General features: G+C 32.1%; 1 pseudogene; it reads left to right on the top strand.

Annotated features, from left to right (window-relative positions):
* The first annotated feature begins 4,262 nt into the window (after positions 1-4,262).
* LOC114099487 (dnaJ homolog subfamily A member 1-like) lies at positions 4,263-5,418 on the top strand (annotated as a pseudogene).
* Positions 5,419-15,581: the final 10,163 nt, after the last annotated feature.

Genomic DNA, 15,581 nt, shown 5'->3' with positions numbered 1-15,581 from the left:
TTTTTTTCAAAATACTCCCTCCAAAAATGGGTATCATCTGCCCTTGAATTTCTTTTATTCTTAGATTAATATTTTATAATGGAATTATAGTTTTTCTTTTATTGAAATTACATTCTGGTCATAACTTTTCTGATAAATGCAATGGATTTTGAATGTGTCTTTTCCTGTATATTTCTCTTTTATCATACTAGTTACCATAGGAAGCCAATAATATTTCTTGCTGTTGAATTTTATTGAATATTTGAAGCCAAGATAAAATAGATTTTGTTAGAATTTTTGGATGCTATGAAAAAAAAGATGACATGATCAAATATAAATTTAAATATATGACATACAGAAAGTGCTCAGATATTAAATGTACAGCTCAATGAATTTTCCAAAGTAAACACCAATGAAATGCCTCTTGGATCCAGAAATAAGAAGAATAAAAAGTTTTCCTATTCTTTCCACTGTATCACTATGTCCTTCCTCTTCATGGAGAGTAAAGTTTGCCCTGACCTCGAACACCACAGTTTGATGAATCCTTTCAAACTCTACGTTGATAGATTCACACAGGGTTGTCTCTGACATTTTTCCCTGTGTTATGTGCAGTCATTGTAAAAATTTTCCCTGTGTTATGTGCAGTCATAGTTCATTCATTTTTGAAGTGGTATATTATCCCATTGTGTGACTATATCACAATGTTTTTATCAATTCTTCTGTATCTGAATTGTGTGTGTGTTTTTTGTTTGGTTGTTCTGCTTTTACTTTTTGATGTTTATTTATTTTTATTTTTTTCTGCTAGAGCTATTATAAATTATGTTGCCATGAACATCTAGTTCCTGTCTCTTGGCAAACAGAGAAATGCAGTTCTTTTGGGTTAATTATTGGAAGTAGAATTACCATTATCATGAGGTATGTGTCTTTTCAACATTAATAGATAATGTAGAATAATTTGAAAAATAGCGTTTCAGTGTGTCTTTCCATTAGTTTATGTGAGCACCCATTCCTCTACTCCTTGTTAACAATAAATATTGCCATTGTAGCATTTAAATCACTTCAGAGATAAATGTTGGAGTCATTACAGCATACATTGCATTTTCCTGATTACTATGAAGATTGAAGAATTTTTCACATGATTACTGACTGTTGGAAATTATCTTTTCTTTAATAGTTACTTGGGGCTCTTGCTCAGATTTTCATTGTGTTGTCTCTTTTAATTGAGTATGACACACCTAATAAACACACACACACACACACACACACACGCAAGCCTGTGAACAAAGATTAGGCCCCTTATTACTTGTATGTGTTCTAACTAATGTGTTATCTCCTGGTGTATGTCTTGACTTTATCTTTTAATAGTTCAATCTGATAAACAAATTTTTCAATTTTAGTATAAACCGATTTTGTGATTATTTCTCTTTTATTGCCAGTACTTTTTGTATTCTATTTAACACATCATTGCCAACTCTGAAGTAATAAAGATATTATCTTCCATTTTCTTCTAGGTGCATTAATATTTTGTTTTTCAAATTTAAGTATGCAATCTACCTGGAATGATATTTTTATTTAATTCCTATCAATTTTAAATATTAGAATCCTTTAGTACTTCTTCAAGATTTACATGAAATTATTCATTAGAGATCATGTAGATTCCTCATGAATCAAGAATCTTCTTAATCATATATTCCTGCAGAATTATTTTATATTTCCCTAGCTTCTAAGAATTTTCTGTAATCCTTTAACTTTTTCTTTTATACAATTAAAAAATGAAAACTTGGTGGTTGTACAAAAAGGAAAGTGTGTATATATACACACACACACACACACACACACACATATATACATACATATATTCTTATATATACATATATACACACATATGTATGCATTTATGTATATATACACATAATATATATAATACACATAATATATATACATATATATACACACACATATATGTATGCATTTTCTTTTTTAAATATAAGCAGTCAAAATTACTCCTTTTTTAATGCATTTGCTTTTGGAACTCACTGAATTCAATGATTTGAAGTGATCTTTAACTATTTGTACCCCCTATACTCTATAATCTAGGTCACAATATATATGAGTGAACACTAAACTGCTAGTGAAAGGAAAAGAAACAAAAAAGGACAGTGCTGTCATATAATTGGGGAAACCTTATGCTTGCTTTATTTAATGGGTGGATGCGAAAGTTTTGTTGGTAATAAACATATTATTTGTAGAATTACCCAGTCATTTGGAATGCTATAAAGGAGCTGTTGTCAATAAAAATTGTGATTATTACTATGATTTTGTTTCATTTCTGTGGTAATTAGTTACTATCATTATTTATTACTTTATTTTATGGTTATTGCTTGCAATTTCAGCCTTTAAATACCAAAAGCATAAACAGTGTTAATTTAATTACAGTATTGAAATTTTGAAAACTGCATGCAGTGTTAAGATTATTAATAAATATATTTCAAATGGATATTTTAATTATAATTTGCATTTTTTCCAGATTTGTTGTTCATAATAGTTTTGAACAAATTGATATGTTTGTAGTCTTGAAGACTGTCACAAAGAAATAAGTGTCATTCTCATAGGATTTATTTTGGAATACAAACTTTACGATTTTTGTAGTTAACAACAGACACAGGCATAAAGAAAAGAATTCTTAATAAATTCTATATGCGTTATTTAAAGAATCTTCTAACCTTAAAAACTATTAAACATCAAATAGACTGAAACAGTATGTAAAAGAGATGGCATTTATCCACTTCTCTACTTGTTTAATTTTTGATAAAACAGGTTTTCTATCAAATTTAAGATAAGATGGTGTATGATTTATCATTTGCCATCATACTTTGTTAATTATCTTTGACTCTGTACTTCCAAAGACTATGTATTACTATCAAAGCATTGGTCATTTGCATCATTAAAGCATTACAGATTTTATTTGTGGGAAAAATAATCCCATTCGAGCAACTAGAAATTATCAAGGGAGAAATAAAAAGATAATGGAATTTAGGGTGTTTTAAAAAATTGTCTCACACAACTTAATGAGTGTCAAAACATTAAGAGTAAAGATATAAATAATGGGGCGGCATCCTTTGCAACAATGTCCTTAGAGTGATCAGAGATCAAAGATATTCCTATGTGACATAGGAAGGGCAATACAAACTATGAATACACAAGTATGTGTACTTGCATAACCATTATCTAAATATTTACATACGCACACACGTACACACACACCCCTACAGAAAATAAGCATTCAAGGAGTTTTCAAGTTCATAAGTAGCCTCGTGTAGATATTTTAGTATATTACCTGGGAAAGACTGAGAAAAAGATATGCATGTGCGAAGTTTACTTTGGAGTGTTATTGGAAACAAATCTGTGAGAGAGCAAGGGACGCAGGACTGAGAAAATGAAGAGCTGATTTCCTTCATCTGATTCCATGGGGATCTGTGAAACATCTGTGAAACACTTCAGAATTCTTTCCGATGGAGGCATCAGGTCAATCTTAGAATTGCCGTCTGGAATTGTCACTGGAGGTAGGGTTTCCATTAGAAAAAGTGTGCAACTTGTGCAAGGCGGTGTCTTAAGGCAAAGAAGATTCTCAAAAAGAGATTTTACCCTGAGGTATCAGTAACCACTACTGCCAGCAAATGGAGGAATGAGTGCCTATGTCCTGAAAAGAGAACCCAGGTAGCACATAAGAGCATTAATACCAATATACTCAGTTATAAGGTTGTAATATATATTTTTTAAAGTCACTAAGGAGAATTCCAACAAGATGGAGGGCTGGGAAGCTCCAGAACCTTATTTTTCCAAAAAGATATCAAGTTGACAATATACAGATCGGAATGCCTTTGTGAGAACCCTAGCGATGAGCTGAAAGCTATTACACCAGGCCAATGTAAAACCAAGGAGATTCCAGCAAATGGGGTAGCAAAATTCAGTGTTTTGTCAATCTGTACATTACCATCCATCCAAGTGGCCTGGCACATGTAATCAGGAAGAAACTGCCCGTTCTGGGGCTCCTCCCTCAGGATGAACACAACAGAGTGGTTGATGCACATATAAATACTTGCAAACCATAGATTTTAAAGTTAATTTTTGGTAATAAAATGTCAATGTTGAGTATATAAATTTTCACTGTTAAATTCTTCCAATTCTAGGGAGGAGAGGTGGTTGCCCAAGCTGCACTCAGTGATGTGCCCCTTTCCACTCCCCAACATCTGCCCCAGCCTGCTCACCCGCTGTAGAAAGTGATGAAAGAAATGACTTAGTATAATGTTTTGGGGGTCAAAACCAATGCCACTCAGGAAGAATTTAAAAAGGCTTACAGGAAACTGGACTTGAAGTACTACCCTGCTAAGAATCCAAATGAAGGAGAAAAGTCCAAACAGATTTCTCAAGATTATAAAGTTCTCTCTGATGCCAAGAAAAGGTAATTATATGGCAAAGGAGGGGAACAGGCAATTAAGGATGTAGGAGCAGGTGGTGGTTTTGGCTCCCCCATGGCCATCTTTGATATGATTTTTGGAGGAGAAGGAAGGATGCAGAGAGAAAGGAGAAATAAAAATATTGTTCATCAACTCAGTGGTGTTAGATTTATATAATGGTGCAACAAGAAAACTGCCTCTGGAAAAAAATGTGATTTGTGAAAAATGTGAAGTCCGAGGTGGTACCAATGGAACAGTAGAGGGGTATCCCAAATGCTGAGGTACTGGAATGCAAATAAGAATTCATCAGATTGGACCTGGAATGGTTCAGCAAATTCACTGTCTGCATGGATTGCCAAGGCCATGGGGGACATATCAGTCCTACAGATAGTTGTAAAAGTTGCAAGCAGGAAGAGAGTTCAAGAGAAAAAGATTCTAGAAGTTCATATTGACAAAGGCATGAAATATAGACACGGTAAAGGAGACCCAGAGCCAGAACTGGAACCAGGAGATATTTTCATTGTGTTAGATTAGAAGGACCATGCTGTATTTACTCAACAAGGAAAAGACTTTTTCATGTATATGAACATACAGCTGGTGGAAGCATTATGTTGTTTCCAGAAGCCAATATCCACTCTTGATATTCAAACCATACTCATCACCTCTCATGCAGTTCATATTGTCAAGCATGAGATATACAGTGTGTGCTAAATGAAGTTAAGCCAATTTATCATAGACCATATAAAAAGGGTCACCTAATCATTGAGTTTAAGATAAACTTTCCTGAAAATGGCTTTCTTTTTCCTGACAAACTCTCTTCACTGGAAAAACTCATACCTGAGAGGAGGGAAACAGAAGAGACTGATGAAATGGGTAAAACTGGTGGACTTTGATCCAGAAAAGATGGTGACATTATAATGGAGAAACATATGAGGATGATGAATATCATCCCAAAGATGGTGTTCAGTGTCAAACCCCTTAATGGGTCCAGTAAATAACAGTCACTGCAGGCATTTTATATGCAGTAGTGAATGAGTGAAGGACTATAATCATAATATGTTCACTACTTGCTATTGTGTGTTTTGTTTTAATATTCAATTACAATAATGTTTTGAAAATTGAATATAGAATAAACACAAATATAAAAGTTCTGACTTTGCCCTGTGTATATGATGACTTTGGTGTGCAAGAAGTTGTTTAATAACTGTAAAAACTACTTTTTAAAAAGTTCCCCTGGCATCTGTTAGGCCATACCTTGTAATTGATTTCAGCTGTTTATGTGGACAAACTTGGACTGAAACACTAGAATGTGTTTGGCACATCTGGCTGGTGTGAAACAATTCATATGGCCAAGCTTGATGTCCCCCCCACCATAAAGAAATGCTATATTCTTACTAAATGCTATATTCTTACTATATTCTTACATGTTGATTTCAGTGTATGACTCCTCATTATTAAATTATAAAATTAAAACTGTATTTAACTGGCAAAAAGTTCTTTCAATTCTATAATGCTAGAAAAAAATTTTCAACTTAAAAATCATGTCTTTTGTATTTAAGAAAATAAATTTCCAAAATGTTAGACATCACTTAATGGCCATATATATATATATATATATATATATATATATATATATATATTATTAGTCCTTTGAAATGGCAAAACCATGGCCAATTTACCCAATTATTAACTTATCTTTTATTTTTATTCCAATTTGTTATATATGACATCAGAATGTATTACAATTCATACTACACATATAGAGCACATTTTTTTCATATCTCTGGTTGTATACAAAGTATATTCACACCATTTGTGTCTTCATACAAGTACTTGGGGTAATGATGTCCATCTCATTCCACCATTTTTTCTACCCCCATGCCTGCTTCCTACGCCTCCCTTCCCTTTGCCCTATCTAGAGTTCATTTAATCCTCCCATGCTCCCCTTCCAACCCCACTATGAATCAGCATCCTTATATCGAAGAAAACATTCAGCATTTGTTTTTTGGGGATTGACTAACTTCACTTAGCATTATATTCTCCACACCATCCATTTCCCTCTTTTTAGTAAGAATATAGCATTTCTTTATTGGGGGAGCGGGAATCAAGATTGGCCATATGAATTGTTTTGGCATACCAGCCAGATGTGCCAAACATAAAGAAATACATAAAGAAAGTCATCTGTATGGGCAGTTTCAGAAATACCTATTTTGGAAAATAAAACAATTCAAGGAATGAGGAACATATAATTATGCTCTTAAGTTATGTCTGCAGATACTGTATTTAACTTGTCTTTTCAGTCATATATGTCATCCCAAGAAAAATATACCATTTTTTTCTGATGTATGTGTAATGTTCCATTTTTGAGATGTTCAGTACTTTAACCAGTTTTCTATTGGAGAACAATCAAGATATTTAGATAACTTTCACTATTGTTAACAACATTGCTCGGAAAATCTTTGGAAAGCCTGGATGCAACTGAGTAGATAAACTTACCTTCAACTGTCCCTTCAGGTTTGCTCTGTGAGTTCATATCTTCTCCATGCTACGTACACAATTGAGCAGGTCCTGCAGTTTCTCAGTCAGGCTCAGGTAATAAACAAGTGCTTTGATCATTTATAGTAAGGCATCCTAATAAATGTCATGTGCAACTAATGAATTTTCATTTGCTATTCTCCCCAGCTTGGGCCTGAGCCATGAAAAAATTACAGTAAAGTGGATAGCAAGAAAGGCTTGTCTTTCTCTTACCTTTCTATTCAAAAACTGCAGTTTGAGGCTCTTCAAAGTTTGGAGTATTAAGTAAAAGAATAAAATAAATGATTACAAATATTTTATTTGATAGGTAGAAACAAATGAAAGATTTTTTTTTTTTTTTTTACTGGTAAAATTTTAATCTAAATCTGCTGGCCTCAGATATAGCAGAATTCAATGTTGGTTCCTTCACTCCCATCCTGTTCTGGATTCTTTAAATGTCCTTCCATAAAATTAAGTAATAGATAATATTTATATGAAAAATTTATTAATTTTAAATATTGATTTTAAGATACAAAGTAGATAATTTTTTTACTTAATGGAATATTTCGTTATTTACAAAAACCATGTTTTCTGCACAAATATGTGTTGAATATATGCAATACACAGACTTATATAGATATTTAAAGTGAATTCATAGAATACAGAATATGTATGCAATATGTGTAATATACAATTATACATATATAAAACTAGATTTACATACACATACAATTTAACTAAGGTACTTAATATAATCTTGTTATAATGATGGAGTTGTAAATTATTTTATTGTGGTTGTTCTTTAAGTACTATCCAGGCAAAGGTTACATTAGAAAACAGTTATATGTTACTTTAATACATATGAAATAAATGCATAAAAATTAGCTTAAGTAGAGATAAATGTAAAAATAAAACATTAATGCAAGTAATTATAAATTGTGATCCTAGAAAACAAATACTTAATCCTGCTAGACGTTTGCTGGAGATGAACATGAATTTGATCCTTCTTTACACATCAAAGTACTAATAGTCAATAACAGGATTACAAAACCAGCAGGGCAGAGAAAGCACAGGTCTCATAAGGTGAAAATTGAGACTATTTTTCTCTTTTTTCCTCTTAGGACATGGAGAGTGTAATGAATGATGCCTTGACAGCATTGCTATCTTATGCACAGTGACAGGCTTTATTAGGCTGTCAGCTAGAATGTTGCTTGGCTGTTGAATTAAGAGTATAAAATTTAATATTTTGATATGTGAAAAAAATCCAATGACCAATAAGATAAACTGGCTCCAAGAGGAAAAAAAAAAACATTGAGAAAGTAGGATGAAGAAAAGGAATGATTTAAAATAGATGTCAAATCTTAGTGAATCTCTTACATAAAGTTTTATCTTGATTACATCTTTAAAAGGTTAACATTCCCTGTGGGAGTCTCCCATGGGGGGAAAAACATTCTATTTTAGAATTACCCATGGTGAAAACTTACATGTGCCCTGGCGGGTAGGGGAACAACTGTTTCTTAGATATTTAAGTAAGCTATTATTTGGAGAAATCTTCAAAATAGAATCCTTCTTGAAGGTACATTGAATATGCAGAAAATTCGTTTTAAATGCTTATTTACAATTTTACCATGAAATAATATAGTCTATAAAAAAAGATCCTAGAGCAAAACTTAGAAGTATGGAGGAGGATGTGTATTGTTTAACCAGATGCTATATATTTAATGTGGTAACATTATTGTCACAAAGAATTTTATAGATTTTTTTTCAAGATTCTTATCTACACATTTATTGTCATTTCCCAAATTTATTTTACTCTGAATTCCAGTAAGAACACATTAATTAACTACTATTTATAAAGAAATAAAGAAACATGATTTAATTTGAATAAATATTTAACTGAAAACAAGAACTGTGCTGACATTCATATGATTAATTTTTTCCTGATTTTGAAAAAAAGTCACATAATTTGAAATTTAATTATCAGCATATGCAGCTTGATTCTCTTTGAAACAAAATTTGAGGTTGTGTCTTACCCATTGCATGCTGTTAATCTAAATGGATTCTGTACTTGATTTGCATGAATGCCATTAAAATATATGAATTATCATAAACTTTGCTTTTTATATATAGAAAAAATATCTGGAGCCTCTTGGAACATAACAGTTAACCTAGCAAATAATCTTTAGTTGGTATTCTCTTTTCCTATTTTACAACAAGGAATTAAAAATATTGAGATGGATGCATTTTTTAAAATGTGATTCATAGAGACTTCTTCACCTTTTAGTGTGTCTTATAGGCATTTGAATCCAAAGCTAAGATATTTCCGTGTCTTCCCTTCATGCAGTTTCTGGGAAGGAGTCAAGTTGTAAAAGGATAGTGATTTTGAACTTCATGATGGAGGAATTGTTTATATGAGGATAATTCTCTAAACTATATACTTGTGGTTTGTGCATTTTCTACATATAAAAAATAATAAGAAAATTTTTAAATGTTCTGCTAAAGCCAATAACACTCAGCATTTAAATTTCAGCATTTAAAGCCTACTAACACCCTTTGTTTTCATACCATGATTCCTGGCTCATGCTTTGAATAACAGAGTTTAAGGGGGCTATTAAATCATATTTCTTATATCAACTAAATACTGCTACAAATTTGTTTATTCTACAGCATGGCTGAAAACAATAATAATTTATTCTCGTGGATTAATAGATAAGTTGGTCTAAGATGAGTTCAGCTGAGAAGCTCCATTTTGTGCTTGGTTTTTCCTGGCATTAGCTAGAGAACCTATTCTCTACATGTATTCAAGATTGGGCTCAAGCTGAAAGATCAGCAGCTGTGAAGAGAATGATTATTTAGCAAAATGTAAGCCTCCCATGTCCTAGCCTTGGCATGGGTAAACCCCCACTTCCTCCATATTCTATTGGCCAAAGAACATTCTTTTCTCCCTAGTTGAATTCTGAGCAAACTGAAAGAAAACATAAATCAGACAGTTTGAAAAGTAACAAATGATGAATAAACTTAGTTGTAAAAATTTCTTGGTCATGTTATTCCCCTTTTTTAGTCTTACTAACTTATGTGTTTCTTGCATTATCGGAAACTAAATACTTACTCCATAATGAATTTCAGTAAACTTATAACTGTAACATTGGCTCATACATGCCAACTTGTTCACATAGATCTATCCAATGAACTACTTTTAATCTAGGTTGAGTCAATAAGGCAAATAATGAAAATTGGTAAAGAAGGAAACTTGGGGAGTAAAAATAAGAGTTAAGACAATAATACTTTAAAAATTATGACAGAATTAAAATGACAAAAGTGTGTAAAAAGAAAGCACAATTTAATCTCTGAAAGAAAGAAAAAATAAAAATAATAAAACTACGGAAAAGTTATTTGAAAAATCAATAAAATATCAAATTTCTTTTTTAAAAAATAATGTCATGGTGAGGGTTCTTGGATATAATCAATTGTCATATGCAATATAGTTATAAAATAGGGCTGATTGTAAAAGTTCTTGGAAACATAGAATAATAATAGCACCCACATTATTTTTAATATAGAATATTAAATTATGTATGCATGTATTTAAAAGTTCTTAGACTTCAGATATAAGTTAAAAAAAGAGTTGTTAAACTAACTTTAACAATTAGGAAAAATGTGAATAATTTTAAAAGGTATAACAGATTACATCTAACAGAAAGCTGAGTTATTAATGAAAGCTTGTAAATAAGAGATAATAAGTAACTACAAGGAGAGGTAGGTTTCATTATTTCTTTCAGCTTTGGTAGACCATGGGAGAAAAAAAAAGTTGAAGCCATGAAAGTGAGTATTACGAAAATTACAGAAGTTTTCAAATATTTTTCAAAGTCTGAGAAAAGTCTAGCATGGGCATTTAGAGTTTCTAGGGATTCCAAAAACATCCACCTGCAAGTAATTTCCATGGGTTTTCAGCATTCTTTTGCTTACCCTCATACTAATCACATGCCTGCCATTGGGAAAGGAGAGGGTAGAGCAACTGTTATCCCTGAACCAAAGATACAAGGTGCACATCTATTATTAGACTCAAAAAACAAAACAAGAAAAAAAGAAACACAGAGAGAGAGAGAGAGAATCAATATACACCTCTGCACTTACTGTCTATTATTGGGAAGAGAGATTTCTTGTTTGGTAATAAGTATTCATGGTCTGCTGACTCTGATAATGAAACAGGAATACTAGGAAAGACTATGGAGCCTTCCAGGCCTTATACTAAGTACAAGAAAGCAATGAAACCACAGGTATTTGAGATTCCAACTCTTCGCAGTTGGTCACAATGTTATATTGAAGGTTCCCACACAAATATGTATAGAGAGTTAATCCACAATATTTGTGGATTATTCATTAGCTAATCCAATTACTTCCTAAAATGTATTTATGAGTCCAAAAATCAAAAGTTGCAGCACTTACACAGCCATTTATGGATAATAAATAGAACTGCAAAAAATTTGAGGTGTCTTGATAAACACATTCCTCAATGAGGTCGAACAGGGCAGCATTCTACCTTCTTGTTTTAGATCTCATACTGTAACAAGTGTTCTCTACAAGGAATATTTAATGCTACCATTTTTTTAAAAAATTTAATCTTTTTATGATTTTTCTTTTCTGTTTAAAATATCTTCCAAGTGTAGTGCTGATGCATTGTTTATTTTTCTAAAGTAGAAGAAGGCTTTTATGTGCCTTCTGCAGAAAATGACTGTTAGATTAGCTTTGTTCAGGTATGAGTAATAGAGCTATTTTCCATGAGTTCAATGTTAATGAAACAGTAATATATATGAAATAAGTTTTATTTCAAAAGGAAAATACATAAAACAAGTTTAAGTATTGATTGGTTATGTAATTCTGTGACCCAAAGCTCTCAGAACATGAATCTTTTATTTTCCCTAGAAGCTGTGGTTTAGTATTCATGAATTCAATATTTCTGAAAACTTTAACATAAAATACCACAAATAATGAGAATTTTTGTGTAGCACAATCAAAATATAGATCAACTACAGATTAACAAGATTCAAGACCAAAATTTATATTTCTGCAGAAGGAAAAACTCTCCTAACCAAATGAACATAATTATTATTTACTAGAATCTGCCATTCTTTTATGAAATTTTCAGAATTAAATAGCAAATAAGGAGATTCACAAAATGCAAGAAAAACAGTGTATTGTTGAAGAGATATAATAATCAATAGAAGGAGACACACAGACCCAGAAAAGTTCTATCAGAATAGGAAAAAAAAAACACTGATAAACCAGGTGTGGTGGTGCACACCTATAATCCCAGTGGCTTGAGAGGCTGAGGTAGGAGTATCATGAATTCAAAGCCAGCCTCAGCAACTTAGCAAAGCCCTAGGCTTAGCAACTGGGCAATCTTAAATTGACGCCTTCACACAGAGTTCCCAAGAAAGGCACTGCCTCTATCACAGGACAGTTCAGTCACTGCTCCTGGAAATATATACAACAAAATTAGCATCAGCAAGAAGGTGAAGCAGGACATTCTAGTGATCATTTTCTCATAGAAACAATTTGAATAACTCTCCATTCAAGAAAGTGACAAGATCTAGGGAATGAGGATTAGATGTAAAACAAAGAAAACAGAAGAGTTGGAGGGTAGGAAAGATAGTCTCACATTATGTACATCACCTCTCCCCCAAGTCAAAGCAGCATGGCATGGAAAGAGATACCCTTCACATGGTGGGAAGGAGAGTGAAGTGAACCTAACTTCAACATTGACCCAGCATCAGGCCCAACCATATACATATAGGTGTCAGGCTAGCTTCACAACTGCAGGTTCCATGTCTGGCCCTAAATCACTAGGCACTAGCCCCATGCAAGCACCAAACGAGTCCCTCTGGATCCACGCTTCTGAACAACACCCATTGATACAGGCCATATGCATCACACTTGAAGACGCAGTCACACTTATGTTCCAGTGGACCGTGATGATAGTCAGCCCATTGCAGCTCTAAACACCAGGCCAGCCAGCCCAAAGACGAGCAGCAAGCTGGCCTACAGACCCCACCAGCTGACTTACCCAGAATCTCTGTAGAGAATGACTACCTAATGGCTTTTTTCTCCCAAAGTCTTTGTGTAAAAACTAGATAATGTATCTATTTGTTCAAATGTGTGTACATTACTGTAACATCACAAAGATCATAAATAATCAAGTAAATATTATGCTAGTGAAGAATCAAACTAAAGTACAAGAGACCAACCCTAAAAAGTGGTGATAGGCAAACTACCTAAAACCTGCAAAATAATCACCATGAAGTACCTCAGTGAGCTACAAGAGAAAAGAGACAAGTGACATCAGAAAAACAATACACAAACAAAAGGAGAATTACAATAAAGTGATAGAAATCATTAAAGAAACAAATAGAAAAAAAATAAGTTTTGGAGCTAAAGAACACTGTGACAAAACAAATACTCCATACAAAACTTAAAAAGCATACTTAAACAGGCAGAAATTATCAGTGAGCCATGTGAGCTTAGAGATCCTCATGCTTTCTTCCGAGTCAAACAAACAAAAGAAAAAAAGAATTTAAAAAACTCAAAAGAAAGTGAAGTTTATAACAATTATGAGACACTATAATGTATACCAAATTACACATTATGACAGCCCCAGAAAGACTAGAAAAAGAGAAATGAAAAGAGCTTATTTAAAGAAATAATGGCAGAAAAAGTCAGAAATTTAAAAAGAAAAGCTCAAAGAACTCAAGATAGTTAAAATATAAAAAGATCATCACCAAGGCATATTACAAACAATTTCCAAGTGTCTAAAAGAAAATTTGTATAAGAGCAAGAGAAAAGCAGTTACTTAGTATGGAACCCTGAAAAGGCTATAACCAAATTTCTTACCAGAAATGCAGTCCAGAAGAGAGGAGGAAATCAAAATGTTGGAAGAAAAACAATAAACTTTCAAATAAGAAAGCAATATCCATCAAACTGTCTTTCAAAAATAAACGGGAGATAAAGTTGTTCCAAGACAAACAAAATCTGTGGAAGTGTGCCTCCAAGCATCTGAAAAGAGTTTCACCACAAAAAAAGAAACTACAACTTTAAGTGAAAGGACACTAATAATATCAATAAACATGAAAGTGTGAAACTCATTGTAGAGGGAGAATATTTTTAATTTCAAAGTACTCTAATATTGTAATGGTGATAGATAAATTGCTTTAATTCTAGTGTAAAAGATAAAACACATGGATTATTATTCTGCCTTAATAAAGAAAGAACTCCTGTTATTTTTAGCAATACAGACAAACCTAGAGGACTTTATTCTAAGATAAACAAGCCAGACAATGAAAAAAAATATTGCATATTCTCACTTATATGTGAAATCTAAAATAGTCACATGCATTGAAGCAAAGAATATACTGGAAATACCTGTATCCTGGAGGCAAGAAGTGCCATAGAAAGATGTTGTCAAAGGGCACAAGGTTTCAATGAGATGAGAAGAGTAAGTTCTGGAGATCTACTTATAGCATGTTGACTTTGGTTAAAAATATATATTAAATACTTGAAATTTACTACAAGTTCAGAACTTGACTGTCTTCACCACAATAAATAAATCAATGAACAAATAAATTAATGAAATAACTGATGTGAGGTGTTGGATTTGTTAGCTTGATTGGCATTCATTTCAGAATATAAAGATATTCCTATTAAACATAAAACACAAACGTGGAATTGATACAAAGAATTGCTCATCCTGCTTGTTATAAGCAAACAATATATAAGATGGGGAAAGAAAAAAAACAGCCTTATAAAAACTATGAGAATCATAATACCACAAACCTTTAATAGGTACTTACCAAAAGCATGCTTAGAAAGCATGGGGTGCCTGTCTGGGAAGAAGAGTAAAATCATGAATTTTTGAATTCACACCAGAGGGTAGGAGGGTTTTCAACTAAAAGGAAGTGAAGTCAAATCTCATGCAAGTCTACTATACATTATTATAGAGAAAATCAATACAATATGGACATATTATCAATGATGGAAATACTAGCAACACTATTTATAAAAAATGTATTTAATTAAAAATAAGCCAAAAGAATAGAAGAAAATCAAAAACATATACTCTGATTCAACAAATTTTTAAAATCAAGCAATAAAACTATAAATATTAATATTGAAAAATTAAATTTAAGTTAAATGTGATCTTCAATGCATTTATTATTGTTCTCTTAATATTTTCCAAATAATTTTAATGATTTGAGACTATATGTTGAGAGGGTTTACTGCATACTTAGAGAATGAACACAAAATTACCAGTATTAAAATACATTTTATTAATTACACTCATCATTGAAAAGAAAGAGAAAATATGTTTTGAACATTCAAAGAAATAAAGTATTATTCATAAGAAAAATAAATTGAAAAGTTCATTGGATATTTTGGAAAAAATCTAATTCAAGTTAGCAACAGAAATACATAAATTCATACATATAAATTCAAGGGAATATAATTTGATTCAAAAATTTTTCTTCAGCAAAACTTGACTCTAAACACAAAGGTTGGGAAATGGTGTTACTAACATAAAATAACTCAGATAACATAAAAGCAAAACTTTCTAGATGAAAAGTTTTAAACTAAATGGAA

The sequence above is a fragment of the Marmota flaviventris genome, chromosome 14 (assembly GCF_047511675.1).
Source record: "Marmota flaviventris isolate mMarFla1 chromosome 14, mMarFla1.hap1, whole genome shotgun sequence".
NCBI classification, from domain to species: domain Eukaryota; kingdom Metazoa; phylum Chordata; class Mammalia; order Rodentia; family Sciuridae; genus Marmota; species Marmota flaviventris.
Note: the sequence above shows the minus strand (reverse complement) of the source record. Positions and strands in the feature narration are given on the sequence as shown.